We start from the raw sequence: 15,596 nt of genomic DNA, 5'->3' as shown, positions 1-15,596 counted from the left end.
TTAGCTCTGACCATACCCTGCTGTCTCATCGATGACTTTCACTATAAGCTCAGAAGTAGGAATGTTTTGATGATTGTACAATGTTCAGTACCATACACAGCTCCTTGGATACTGATGTGGTCCATGTGCAGCAAGACTTGGACAACATCCAGGCTTAGGATGATAAGTGACCAGTAACATTGATGCCATACTATTGCCAAACAGAGTCTGATAAAGTAGAATCTAATCATCACCCCTTTTATATGCAATGGCATCACCATCACAGAATCTCCCATTAGCAACATCCTGGGGGTTACCGTTGACCACAAACTGAATTGGGCCAGGCATCCACACATTTAGGCTCAGACGTTGGTCAGATGCTGGTAATTCTGCACTGAGTAATGCACCACCAGACTCCCCAAAGCCTGTCTGCCATCTATAAAGCAGAAGTCAGAGGTGTGATGGAATGTGTTTGGTTTGACGTAGCTTCAGCACTCAAGAAGCTTAACTAACCCATCAGCTTGATTAGCATCTGATCCACCACTTTCAACAATCACTCCTTTCATCACAGATGCATGGTGGCAATGGTGTGTACCACTCTACATGATATAGTGCAGTAAATCACCTAGGTTACTGTGCCGGCACCTTCCAGTCATGGACTGCTGTCTGTTTCAATGCTGTATGATTCTGACTGTAACAGTGACTCCCCTGTAGATATTCTTTGGTGATATACCCTGTACCATTAATCACTCAATAGGCCCATAACAAAACAAATGCTAAGGAGGACTCGTGGCAGCAAACTACTCCAACAACACCTACCCAATACCACACAGTATTAGAGAAAGCAAATACCACATGGTGCCAGCAGTGATCTTCTGGGAAAATGCCACATGGTTGCAGCATTTCGACCTCCACCATGATGGGAAGAAATTCCAATGACCTAGAAGAAAATAAACTTATTTGCTTGTAATGTTTTATTACTTTAAGAACATTATTCTTTACAACTCTTTTAAGATGTAGAATTACCTCAAAATCAAACACACATTGCAGACATAGGACACAATCGCAGAAAAAGTAAAATGTTGTATAATATAGGGAGCTCAACATGGTGGGCATTCTCCCCTAGAAAAAACAAAACTAAGTGACACGTTCATAGGGGACGTTTTTGATCACAACAACCCAGTTTTCACAGAACTTGATTACAATAATGAACATCCTACTTATTAATTGTGGTGTCAAGGTAGGGTTCTTGTGGCGCAATGGTAGTGGCAAAAGGTATATCACTATTTTAAGAAAGGAGGGAGAGACAAAACAGGTACCTGATGATCTGTTAGCCTGACAGGGAGGTGATGACCTAGTCGGGGAGGCGATGGCCTAGTGGTATTATTGCTGTCATGTTGACCCAGATAACGTTCTGTGGACCTGGGTCCGAATCCGTCATGGCAGATGGTGGATTTTGAATTCAGTGAATATCTGGAATTAAGAGTCTAATGATGACCATAAATCCATTGTCGATTGTTGGAAAAACCCATCAGGTTCACTAATGTCCTTTTAGGGAAGGAAACTGCTATCCTTACCTGGTCTGGTCTACATGTGACTCCAGGCCCACAGCAATGTGGTTGACAGTTAACTGCCTTCTGGGCAATTATAAACGGGCAATGAATGCTGCCTAGCTAGTGACACCTTTATCCTGTGAATAAATAAAAATAAAGTTGGAAAATGTTTGAATCTATTATGAAAGAAACGATAACTGGGCACTTAAAATAATGAGCAAATTGGGCAGGAACAACATGGATTTCTTTTGTCTGATCACTGGATATGGATGGCACTGGCTAGAGGTAAGCTAAGATTTAACCACCTTACTCTTAGTTTGGATCATATTTAGGCCAAACCAGGTAAGGATAACAGATTTCCTTCCCCAAAGGACATTAGTGTACTAGTTAAGTGTTTGTAACAATCAATGATTAGTTATATGGTTACTGTTCGGCTAGCTTTATTCAATTCAAATTTTGTCATCTGCCTTGGTGGGATTTGATTCCGTGTCTCCAAAACATTAACCTTAGGTTCTGGATTATTAGTTCAGTGACATTACCATTACTCCACAGAGGAAAGTCAAACCTGACAAACGAGCATGAGATTTTGAAGAAATAAATGGCAGATCAGATGATGGGAAACCAGTATTTGTGGTGTATTTGGATTTTCGGAGATCTTTTGATAAAGTACCATTCAAGATGTTAGTAAACAAAATTAGAGCACTTAAGATTGGGGGTAGAACACTGACATGGATTGAAATTGTTTAATGAACAGTTAGTAGGAAGAAACAGATCTTCCTCCAGTTAGCAGGCTGACACTGGTGGACTATCACAAGGACCAGTGCTTGGACCTCAACTGTTCATAGTATAGATCACGATGGGAGCAAATGTAATATTTCCAAGTTTGCTGATAACACAAACTAAGTGGAAGTGCAAATTGTGAGGACGAGCAAAGAGGCTTCAAATGGATTTCGACAAACTAAGTAAGTACACAAGGGCAGGGCAGATGGAATGTAATGTGGCAAAATGTGAAGTTGTCCACTTTGGTAGGAAAAGTAGAAATGCAGAGTATCTCTTCGTGCAAGATTGTGAAATATCGATGTCCAAAGAGACCTGGATGTCTTTACACGTGAATCACTGAAAACTGACATGCAGATGAGACAAGCAGGAAGGAAGGCAAATGGTATGTTAGCCTTGATTGCAATGTGATTTAAGTATAGAAAATGTATTGCTGCACTTGGATAAAGCATTCAGTAAACTGGAGCATTGTGTACAGTTTTTTTGGTCTCCATACCAGAGGAAGAATTGCACTTGCCCACAGACGGAGTGTAACAAAGACTGAGCAAACAGATTCCTGGGTTTATAGGATTGTCCCTGTCAGGAGACAACTCAGAGATTGGGTCAAATGCTGTAGCATTTGGAAGAATAAGGTGTGATCTCATTGGAATTTTAGAAAATTCTTACAAGGCTTGACAAGATAGATGCAGGAAGGATGTTTCCCCTGGTTGGGGAGGTATAGAACCTGCAGACATTGTCTCAGGCCATTCAGGACTAGATGAGGAATGATGTCTTCATTCATAGGTGCTGCATATTTGGAACTGTCTAACCACTCCCCCCACCCAGGTTGTGGAATCATTGAATTTGATCAAGAATTAGATGAAATGATTACTACATATTAAACACTTCAAGGGATATGGAGTATCAGAAAATGGTGTTGATGTACAAGCAGCCATGATCTCAGTTAAAATCAAAACAGGCTCTGGTGCTGACCAGCCTACTCCTGCCCTATTTCTTATTAACCACCTGGTTAATCTGTTCTGCCACCTTCAGAGATTTGTGCACAAACACCTCTTGTACACTGTTCTACCCTTTTAAGTTTGTACCCTTTGGCTTTTATTGACTCTCCTCATTTTTCAGAACAAAATTTTTCTCCTCTCTCTTTCCTCTGTTGAATTATACCTGCCATGCATCAGTCTATTCACTATCCTCTCTAGACCCTTTAGAGTCTGTTACCCTCTTCCTCACTGTTTACTTTCACACATTCAAGTTCTGTATCATAGGAAAATTGATCCTGTTACTGCCAAGTCCAAAATTGTTACGGCATATCAAAAGCACCAATGGTCTGATTATGCTGGGAACTTGCCTGTAATACTCACTCAAATCTGAAAACCAGCAGTTCATTACAACACCCTGATTTCCAACTGTTCACTAATTTTGCACTATAGTTTATTGCCCCTTTTTAGCCCATGGATTTCAATTATGCTGACAGGCAAAATATGTAGAATGATCAATAAGTTGGGATCATCATCACTGACAATGCTTGTTATCTTGTTCAAGTGTTTCTTTATGAATTCATTTTGGTCAACAATGGTATTTTGTACATTTTACTTCTGTTGCCGTGGTAACACACAGCTCAACATACCTACCATTATATCACTTGCTTGCAGCCCATTGAAATCAGATCTTTCATTTTACTTTCATTGTGATTGCTGAATTTGGTTCTTTGGTCCAGCAATGGTTTTGTCTTTGATTTTTGATGCTTTTCCTGTTTTCTTGAATCTGTATTTGATCGGCAATTGTGGCTATTCACTTGTTATTACTTCTGTTGTGCTTTTGAGGAATGGAAACTTGTCTTGCTGAGCAATGACTTCTGTAAAAATATGCCAGGTTTCCGTATTGGCTGTTCTGCAATTCTACTGCTCCATGCACTTTCCATTATAACCTGAAAATTGAATCTGAAGAGCAGTCAATGTAAAAGAGAAGCTGCAGTTTTAATAAAGAGTAAGGTTAAAAAAACATGAATACTGGCAGTCTAAAATTAAAAAAAAAACGCTAAAAAACGTTGTTAGCAAACTGCATGTTATCAGAATCTATTAAAAAGTAAAGAGTCAATACTTTAGATCAACAACAATGATGTTTTGCAGTTATAGCACCTTGAACATAGCAAAACATACCAGGATGCTTTATTTTTGCATACTCAGCAAAATAAAATAGCACTGTAACAAAGAAGGAGACATTAGGTTCGAAATCCGAAAGACTGCTAAAAGAAGTACATTTTAACAAGAATTTTAAAGGGGGAGAAAGCTTCAAAATGTAGGACTGAGGTAGCTGATCTAGGACCTAGGGGGAGAGGGACCAGATGCAGAATCAGTGGAATAAAGAGTCCTCAGAGGATTGTAGGTAACTGCAGAGATAGTGACAGTGAAGAAGTTGACACATCCAACAATTGCTGTACCATTGCAAATTGTATATCTGAGGTTGAAAAGAAGAAAAGGAGAGAGCAATGTTAAAGAAAAGAGAGAATGGGTTGAATGCACAAATGTCTTCCATAAAAGAAAAGTGGCTGGAATGAAGTTAAAGTTGGATAAAATCAGATATTTACTTCAGTCAGGCAATTAAATAGCAAAGGACTTAAATTAAACAAGCAAGACATGAAAAAGTTACTGGAAAGAATGTGGAGGTTAGATACTGCAGGTAGGCTTGCTAGAATTACTTGCCTTTCTTTGAATATGTGATAGAGCATTGTCCACAATTGTATTTTAAATTTTTGTCTCTGTGTTGATGGACAGGAAGAGATATATTGACCATGTTATCTGTGAAATTCTACAGGCAGGGTTTTTTTTTCGATTCCCACGTTCAAACATTAGGTCCCTGAGCCCACATCATCTTGGGAGCAGTCATCCAGTCATGCTTTTCCCTATTTCGGCCAGATAGCCATCAGAGGTCACCCTTCTTTTCCAATTGAGGACATTGGGTGCACTCTCCAAGCTGAAGGACTTCCTATGGGCCATCAAGCATAGAAGCAGCTATAACTGTTTCTTGCAGATAAAGGAGAGATGGGGCACCTCCATTTTGAAATGCCAACTGAGCATTTTAAACACTTTGCAACAAAAAAGTTTACCACACTGGTAAGGCCATCATTCTCCTCCACAGGGTGGCATGTATCCTTTTTTCTAGTCAACCTGTTCAGGGATGTAATGAGACACCTCTGGAGCAGGTGGGACTTGAGCCTAGCCTTCTGGCTCAAAAGTAGGGATATGACCATTTCCAGAGCTGTGGCCAGATAGAGCAGGACTATCTCAAAGACTGCCTGGAGTCGAGCCAATTGCTAGACTTGGCCTGTGAATTAATAGGTGGACTTTCCACATTAATTTCACCTCTGGGATCAATGGTACATTGTAAAAAAAATACCTTTGTTTATCAATTCTGAAATTTGTACCTCATGGCCTGCATTCACCAGCAACTTGTCCTCGTCCACCCATGTTGATGCAATGGTCAAGAAAGCACAACAACATCTCTATTTCCTCAGGAGGCTAAGGAATTTCAGCATGTCCACTCAAAGTCTTACCAATTTTTACAGCTGCACAACAGAAAACATTCTATCTGGATGCATCACAGCATGGTTTGGCAACTGCTCCTCCCAAGACTGCAAGAAACTGCAAAGGATCATGAACACAGCTCAGTCCATCACGCAAGTCAGCCTTCCATCCGTTGACCTCCTCTATACCTCCTACTGCCTCGGGAAAGCAATCAACATAATCGAAGATCCCTCCCACGCTCCTTATGTCAGGCAGAAGATATAAAAATTTGTATAAGTGTATGAATCAGTTCAAGCACAGCTGAATGGACCTCTCAAATTTTAAATTTAATGTTGATCTCACTGTCTGTGCACCTTCTCTGCAGCTGTAACATTTATATTCTTTGCTCTGTTGTTGTATAGTATGATCTGCCCGAATTGCACACAAAACAATGCACTGTACCTAGCTACATGTGACAATAATAAATCAAATCTAATTAGTTGGAGTCAACAGCTATACTTAATAGGTGGAGAAGCAACTGGTGTGGATGTTGTTGAAATGTCTGGATGCGTATGGCCCATGGAAAGCACAGAATTTAATGGATTATGTAGCCTTTTTTGTTGTACCTTTTGTTCATGGTTTTGTGATTAAGGGGAAAAGCAAGACTATAGAGCTAAATTTCTAAGAAGCGAAATAAGGAGGTTATTGTCATTCTGGCATGCTTCAAAATGGCTGCCTGTTCCTGACTGTTTCTCCTCAGTATGTGACTCTGCTTGTGGATAGTTGTTTTTTCATGGCCTGATACCTCAAAGATGTGCCAGTCTTTGATATTGATCTATTTCCAAGGACATGTTATCATTTTGACGATATCTCCAGACGTTGTTTCCAGTTTTAGCTGAGCCATGGCACAGAGTCAGAGATCTGCTGTAAAGCTTTCTCGGGACTGAGTGAGTGGGAATAGTTTAAAAGTGTTGAAAAGAGAATCAATGCCGCTGTGTCAGAAAGTTCCTGCCATGTGTTGAGAAGACAGTTGTGAGTAAGACTGATTGTAGCAATTTTAAACCTCTAGGGATTTCTGGCAAGCTTTCTGTTGTACTTCAAAATGACAGGGTTATTCAGGGAACATCACAATCATTGCTTGCTGGCTTCAAAGTGCTGCTTTGTGAACAAAAGGAGTAGAATTATCATATTAGCTTCTAATTCTGATATATTTGAAAACATTTTTAGACAAGCATCGTGATGTCCAATCTGTGCCTCTTCGACATTTGCACTCTCCTGCCACATAGTGGCATCAGTCCACATTTACTGTTTCATTATTTCCTCTTTTGTGCTTGTGATAAACTATTATAAGCAAAATAGAGTGTCAGTTGTGGAACCAATGCTGGATTGAAACTCCTGGTTGAAGCTGAAGCAGCAATTTTGCGAAGCACATTGAAGCTCATCAACTAATGCTAGTGCAGTTTGTGGGTTTATCTTTCCTGCCCTATTGGAGGAATGCGAGGATGGGGGAGCATATCGATCTGGCTCCCTTTTGCAGTGCTGCGTCTGGGAGACCCGATCAGGACTGGGGCTGAGAGCTGTGTTGGCTGTCAGCTAATTAAACCCAACTTCGACAGCAACACAAGTGCTCGTACTGGTGTTTTTCCACGATCAGTGGTCCTCTGCCAACCTGCAGAGACCACTAGCTCAACTGAGGTGGCCCCATGGTGACAGGTCAGGGGCACACCGTCTGTGCTGAAGGCAACAAACTCCACTCATGGCAGTGAGGATGAAAGGCAGCGACTGAGTTCATGATTATTTCCATCCTGGGCTTTCATTCCAACCCCATGGCCCTATCATCTTTTGGGTCTCTTCAGTGCATCACATTTTGTTCAGGTGGCTAAAGATACCTTTCTGTCGAAGTGCCCTCACTCTCCACTGCCTGTACCAGTCGCACCCATCTCCAATGATGAGGTCATTGGGCTGCCAACCCTCTAATGGGACCAACAGGATCGGGAGTCTGTTCATCATCCTAAACAGTGAGCATGGAGGCAGCCGTGCTTCTCAGAGTATGCTAATCCCAGGATACTGAGAATGTGTGATTTCAAGAGAGGTGATGGCCTACTGGTGTTATCATTAGACTGTTAATCCAGAGACACTGATAACCTTCTGGGGATCCAGATTCGATTCCCACCATGGCAGATGGTGGAATTTGTATTAAAACAGAAATCTGGAATTAAGAGTCTAATGACCATGAAACCTTTGTAGATTGTCAGGAAAACCCCATCTGGTTCACCAATGTCCTTTTAGGGAAGGAGACTACCGTGTTTACCTGGCTTGGCCTACATGTGACTTCAGACCTACAGCAATGTGGCTAACTCTTAAACTGCCCTCAATTCAGGATGGACAATAAGTGATGGCCTAGCTAATGATGCCTTTATCCCGTGAATGAATTAACAAAAAAAAATTCCCATAGGGCCCTGCTGTCAGCATCCCAACGTTTGCTGGAAAATCCAGGTTTTATGTTTACAGACTGTTATTGCCAAGAACATGGTTGAGGCCACTGCAAGTCAACTTTATTTAAGTCCTTTTATAGTCATCAGTCATTCTAATCAGTACCAGTTGGGACTGAAATGGTATTTAAGAAATTGGCAATGAAAATTCATCACCTTTTCAATTGCTCACAGTTGGTTTTCAACACTTTAAAACTAGTTAATAAACATGTGCTATAGCAGGCTGTACAACAATATAAAGTCTATAACACAATATCCATATTTGTTTATAAAAGATACTGGTTAAATTTACGTAAAGTATATTAAGCTTTTAATGAAGAAAATTAGATAACAAAAGCTTTTCTCCTATTGTCTGCTGTAAATGCTATTGAAATGTATTGCTGTGTTACAGTGCTTGCCACCTGGCAGTTCCCTCTTTTATCATATTTCAAATAGTTCCTCTGGAAGATGATATTATTGAAGTGAGTTAAGTATAATGAGTTACTGGGGGACATTTTAACCCCCAAGATCATGTAGTTTACTGATAGCTGGCAAGTAACAAGTACCTAAATTCAAGGTTGCAACCACAGTGCATCCACTTCTGGGTCTAATGCAGTTATGTCTGGGTGTCAATAAGTAACCTAGTTGCTGAAATTGGTCTTTAATGATTGCAGGCAGACAGATAGTTATTACAGCAGTTGCTGTTCTCAGGAGATATTAAAGAGAAATTGAGATGCGGATCATGTGGGTATTTAAATTTGCCATTGTCCCATCTGAATAAAGGCTCGCTTATTGCAGCTGGTGTCTCACTTCCCTCTGGCAAATGTTTCCAGAGAGACCTTGGCTCGATTATAGCTTTTTCTTAAATTTCAAACTGACGAGACCTGGATGGGATGCCCCTCGGATGTGTTTGGTGGCACATCAAAAGAGGAAAGAATCACCGTTCACAACAGCGACAGATGTGCTGGGATGTGATCAGCATGTATACAAGAGAAAGATCCACTTAAAGGATGAGGGAGGGACAGAGAAAGGAAGTGCAGAGAAGAATGGCTGAGGTTTCAGGAAGAACTACTGAAGTAATGGTGTTTATGTAGTCCAGCCAGCTGTACCTCACAGAATATGAGTTCCCCGACTGGGGTTGTGGTCCCATTTGGGGAGATGTGGCTGATATAAAAAGATGAATTTATTGGAACCCTGAATGCTTGGTTTAGTGAGAGACAGTGCTATTGTCAAAGGCTGTGCATTTGTAAATAATGGGTGATTGGTGATAGTTATTTCAGTGAATATCCAGAGGCTTAACTTCCTTGACCTCTTTACCAACTGTTCAGCTACCCAGGACCTAATCCCATATATGTTGGCATGTTGATGGCCTTTGTCATTGTCAACTGGTCACAGCTCCACAAACCAATCAGCCACCTGTTGCCAACTGAATCACACTTGTACACAGTCTGTCATATCAGCCTGTCAGCATCTAACCTTCCCCACTACTTGAACACAGTAGCAATGTAAATACGAATTATAATGAGTTTTAGTAACTAATTATTTTTAAATGCAGCAAATTCTTCTACTGTGCTTGGTTTCTACAACATTCCTTTTCCCATTTCAGTTCACAATCAAAAATGCAGGCAAAAAGTAACAAGATACAGTCTTTACAATTGGCCATCATAATGTGGTTCAGCATAGTTTTAAAATTCATCTAATTAGATGACACCTAACCTTAGAATTGTAGCAGGGTGGAAGTAAATTGTAGTGTAAATGCAGCAAATGCTCTTGATACTGTGAAATAGACAATCATGCATGCATCTCTCAACTAATTGCTTCAATGACATTAAAATGTCAATGATATTAAAATAACATGCAGAACCATGAGCAACAAGTGTCAAGAAAGATCTGCACACATGAAATGCATTTAGGGAGAAGCTTTTAGTCACAATGGCCAGACCTCCTGTGGCTTACGATGAATACTAATGAAGCCTGACTCTCTCTAAAAAATTACCATAATGATCGGCTTTCTAAATATCACGACAAAGTCATTGTTTATTTGATTGATTTTTAATGACCAAGAAACTCAGTAGCTATTTTTAGAAGTGGCTTTGCAGAATTCATTCCGTGGATATGTTTATTTAAAATACATCGGGGAACTTGAGAGGAGAAAAGATTTTTATTTAAGACACTTGGTGTGTGGATCACTCCCATTACAAGAACCTCAGCTAATTGTGTGCTTTCTGCAAATTCCCCCATGAAAAATTGATTTCTTACTTTGTATTCTGTCTGTGCCATACCTGACCTGAGAATGCTGTCCTGTTTGTTTTTGCTTGTCAATGATCAAGAAGTGTTCTTTTATCTAACACTAGAATTGTAGACTAAAAAGGAAATTAATACAACTGTGAGGAAGGATATTAGCTCTGGGAAGTTGAATCTGTATGGGTTGAGTTCAGAAACACCAAGGTGCAGAAAACAATAGTAGGAGTTGTGTATTGTTGCGAAGTTGGTATAGTACTTGTGGATTGGAAGGCAGGATGTTGGGATTTAATATTTGTCAAATAATAGTTGGGCGGGGAGGGGGGATGAGTGTATGGTTCCTTTTAAAAGATTTTTTAAGTTTTTTTTTTAGGTGTCATCTACTTAGCTGAATTTTAAACTACGCTGCACCACATTATGATGGCCAATTGTAAAGACTGTATCTTGTTACTTTTCTCCTACATTTTTGATTGTGAACTGAAATGGGAAAAGGAATGTTGTAGAAACCAAGCACAGTAGAATTTGCTGCATTTAAAAATAACTAGTTACTAAAACTCATTATAATTCATATTTACATTGATACTGTGTTCTTTTTTGAGTCTTCAGGCAGCAGCAGATGCACAAAGAAATTGAAATATTGTGTCAAAGGGCTATATTGTTAGCAGGCATTTTTACCAAGGCAACAGGTTTTTGAATTTAGCCAACTAATTTAAACCAGGCCCTAGATACCAAAACCCAATTAAATTTAAATCTGATGGCTTTGACAACCTAGGACCGATCATATTGTAAGAAATTAATAGGTCGTCATGGATTTAAAAGAAGAGGGCATTTGAAAATTGGTGTGAGAGCGAACTGCCATCTGAAGAGAAACTCACTGGCTCTCACAGAAATCTCTGAGCTCTGAGAGTAAGCATCATCAAAATAAAGGTACTGCAGCACTCTTAGCTAATATTCCTGACCCAAGAATTTGATGGAGGAAGGCGTTCCTAACTGGAGATCAGCAGAGAAGGCTATGAATATTCTGGAAGTCTCATCCTGGCTGTAATTTTTGAGAGACTAAGTTTTAATTCATTTTTGTCAATTGCTTTGGTTTATATAAGTGGGATTGAATTTATTGGAACAGCATACCATTAGAAATTTGTTTTATTCAGGAATAGTTAGTTAAGGGTGAGTTGTTTGGTTTGGCAGTAGTTCTGTTAATTTGCTTACTGTTAGATAAATAAATTGTTACTGGTTGATTATAAAGTAATGAGTATCAGAGATATCTTTCATTTAACCACTCCTTTATAACAGATTGGTGGGGGGGTGAGAGGTGAGAGGTAAATTAAAGCACTTTTCATACTTCCCTGAACAGATTTTGAGGCAAGGTGAGCTTCTCCAGCTGCTTCGGTTTTAGATATCGGGGAGGGGGGTCTAACTTTCCTTCATAACAATATAGGCCCGTAAACTGTAGTGGTAATATTGGGAAAGGGAATCAAAGAGAAATCAGAGATGTGAGTAATAAAGATACTGCTATAATTATGGTGACTTCAACCTCGGTGAAGCAAATCAGTTGTAAAAGCATTGAGGAAAAGTTCTTGGAGTGTATACGAAATAGCATTATGAATCCATATGTTGAAGAACCAAATAGAGAAAAGATCACTTTTGACTGGGTATTCTGTAACATAGAAGGAATAACTGACAATCCTAGCTGTGTGTGGAGACCTTAGGAAACAGAAACCACAACTGGATGATGTGGAGATGCTGGTGTTGGACTGGGGTGGGCAAAGTCAGAAGTTGCATGACACCAGGTTATAGTCCAAGTTCATTTGAAATCCTTTTGAAAGCTTGTGATTTCAAATAGACTAGTTGGACTATGACTGGTGTCATGTGACTTCTCCCAATTGGATACAATTCTTCAATAAGGAAGAGAGAGTCATAATTGTATCTGAGGTTAGGTTCCTGAATTTAAATAAAGAAAATTACAATGGTATGAGGCGCAAGCTAGCTATAATAAATTGAGGATTGCTACTTAAAAAGATGATAGTAGACAGGCAATGACAAACGTTTAAAGTGCACATGGATGAACTGCAAAAGTTATTCATTCTGATCTGGCATAAAAAGAAAACAGGAAATGTGGTTAGTCTGTGGCTAAGAAGGGAAAGTAGAGATGATATTAAATCTAAGGAAGATGCATACAAATTTTGCCACAAAAGCAACAGACCAGGGTTTGGGAACAGGGTTTTTTTTCTGAAGAAGGGTCTAGGCCCGAAATGTCAGTCTTCCTGCTCCTCTGATGCTGCTTGGCCTGCTGTGTTCATCCAGCTCTACACCTTGTTATCTCGGGTTTGGGAACAATTTAGATTCCAGCAAAGTGAGACAAACAGACTGAATAGTGGGGTGGAATACAGAGTTTGAGAGTAAGCATACAGGTAACAAATAAACTGATGGTAAAAGCTTCAATAGGCATGTGAAGAGAAAAAGAGGAGTAAAGATGAATATTGGTCCCTTACAGTCAGAAAGAGGGGAACTTCTAATTGAGAACTTTATAATTGGGGACAAAGAGGTAAACCAATTAAATAAGTATTTTAGACAACAAGGCGCAGGGCTGGATGAACACAGCAGGCCAAGCAGCATCATAGGAGCAGAAAGGCTGATGTTTCGGGCCTAGACCCTTCAAGGGAGAACTCCGGACTTAATGGGAAGGAGGAATGAAAAGAAATTAATACTAGTAGGGAAATGGTGTTGGGGAAACTAATGAGATTAAAAGCAGTTAAATGCCTAAGGCCTGATGAGCTTCATCCCAGAATACTTAAGGAAGTGGCCCTATAACTAACAGATGCACTCGTGGTCACCTTCCAAAGTTCTGTAACATCTAGAACAATTCCTGTGGATTGCAGGGTAGCTAACGTAGCCCCATTATTTAAGAACGAAGGCTGAGAGAAAACTGGTTAGCCCGACATCAGTAGGGGGGAGAAACGCTAGTGTCCATTATAAAATATGTAAGCACAGAGCACATGCAAGATCAGACAAAATCAGCTTGGATTTACAAAGGGGAAGTTGTGCTTGACAAATCTGCTGAAATTTTTTGAGGGTGTAACTAATGGAGTTGATTTAAGGGGGAGCCAGTAGATGTATGTAATTTGGGTTTTCAGAAGGCATCATGACCATATAAGAGATTAGCATGTAAAATAAAACTGCATGGGTTTGGAGGATGTGTACTAAAATGGATTGAGAACCAGTTGGCAGACAAGAAACAAACAGCTGGAGGAAACCAGTCTTTTTCTGAGTGGCAGGCAATGACTAGTGGGATACTAAAGGGATCAGTGCTTCGACCGTACCTGTTCACAATGTACATTAATGATTTAGATGAAACTACATCTTACATGCCCATGTTTGCAGACGACACAAAGTTGGGTAGGAATGTATGCTATAAGGAGGATACAGAGAAGCTTCAGCCTGGTTTGGACCACTTAAATAAGTGGGCAAATACATGGCAGATGCGTTGTAATGCAGATTTAATGTGAGGTTATCAACTTTGGTAGCAAAAACAGGCAAGCAGATTATTATGTGAATGGCAATAGATTGGGATGTGGAGAGGTGCCCTTCTATGCCAGTCACTGAAAGTAGGCAAAGTCAGAAGTCACATGACGGCAGGTTATAGTCCAACAGGTTTATTTGAAATCACAAGCTTTCAAAGCACTGCTTCTTCGTCGGGTGAAATACACTTAACGAAGGAGTAGTGCTCTGAAAGCCTGTGATTTCAAATAAACCTGTTGGACTATAACCTGGTGGCATATGACTTCTGACTTTGTCCACCCCAGTCTAACACCGGCACCTTCATATCATGGAAGTAAGCAGACAGTGAAGAAGGCAAATGGTGGGCTTTGAATACAAGTGCAGGGATGTCTTACTGCAACTGTACAGGGCGTTAGTGAGACTGCATGTGCAGTGTTGTGCACAGTTTTGATCTCCTTATCTGAAAAAACCTGGGAATGAATACAACAAAGATTGACTCGACTGAGACCTGGATGGCAGGACTTGTATACGAGAAAGATTGACTTGGTTAGGACTGTGTTCACTAGAGTTTCGAAGAGTAATGGGGGTCTCACAGAAACCTAAAAAACTTTAATAGGATGAGACAGGGTAAATGCAGGATGTTCTCCTGGGAAATCCAGAACCCGGGGTGGGGGGCGGGGGGGGGAAGGTCACAGTCTAAGAACAAGGGGCAGGTCATTCAAGACCTGGATGAGGAGAATTTCTTTGCCAGCGAGCGGTGAGCCTTTGGAATTCTCTGCACCAAAAGTCTTTGAGGCCAAAATATCAAATGTTTTCAACTGCAAAATAGATACAGTTTTAGGACCAAAGGAATCAAAGGATATGGAGAGAGAGCAGGAACAGGGTATAAGCTGAATGATCAGCCATGATCATATCCAATGGCAGAGCAGGTTCAAATTATTGAATTACTACTCCTGCTTCTCTTTTTTTCTATGTTTCTGTGAAAGGCATTAATTCTTACTATCGATTCATCCAGCTTTCAGGGATAAGCATTTGTAGATATGTTTTGAACATTTTCAACATTTCCAGAACTCACCCAACACTTGATCACTAAAATAGGGTCCAGGCCCGAAACGTCAGCCTTCCTGCTCCTCTGATGCTGCTTGGCCTGCTGTCTTCATCCAGCTCTACACTTTGTTATCTCATTCTTCCAAATTAGGTCATGCAGACAGAATGATTCCTACATGAATCCATAGATAACTTCTGAGTGTGTGTGGCATTCCATAGGCAAAATCTGTAGGGATTCTGGTTTGCATTCAGTGATTTTGCTGATTTTTTTTTTCGGGTGATTTGAACCACCCCAGATCCCTGGTTCTGACACTGGACTTATTTTAGGGAAGGCGAAATGAAGGAGGCAGTAGACAGGTGTTTCAGGTGCCATGGAATCGCTGCATTTATTAAACACAAAAGGTGAGTATATTACAAGAAATAAAAGACCAAATCCGAAACAGTGAAACTGACACTATCCATTGTACAAGAGGTCAGTACTTGAATACACGATTACATTAAGCACAAGTTAAATACTATTAGAAGCTTAA

General features: G+C 40.2%; 1 long non-coding RNA gene across 1 annotated transcript in view; it reads right to left on the bottom strand.

Annotated features, from left to right (window-relative positions):
• LOC125481237 overlaps nt 1–15,426 on the bottom strand; it is a 17,369-nt gene extending 1,943 nt beyond the window's left edge. Inside the window, exons 1-3 of the long non-coding RNA XR_007261256.1 lie at nt 15,095–15,426; nt 3,938–4,246; nt 1–919 (exon numbers count right to left, since the gene is read on the bottom strand). The exon at nt 1–919 is cut by the window's left edge and continues 1,943 nt beyond it. This is a non-coding gene — a long non-coding RNA (uncharacterized LOC125481237). The remainder of the gene's footprint in view (nt 920–3,937; nt 4,247–15,094) is intronic.
• Between the last annotated feature and the right edge of the window lie 170 nt (nt 15,427–15,596).

The sequence above is a fragment of the Rhincodon typus genome, unplaced genomic scaffold (assembly GCF_021869965.1).
Source record: "Rhincodon typus isolate 14 unplaced genomic scaffold, sRhiTyp1.1 hic_rhity00001390, whole genome shotgun sequence".
Lineage (NCBI taxonomy): Eukaryota > Metazoa > Chordata > Chondrichthyes > Orectolobiformes > Rhincodontidae > Rhincodon > Rhincodon typus.
The sequence above is the reverse complement of the archived record's forward strand: the minus strand, read 5'-3'. Positions and strand labels throughout refer to the sequence as shown.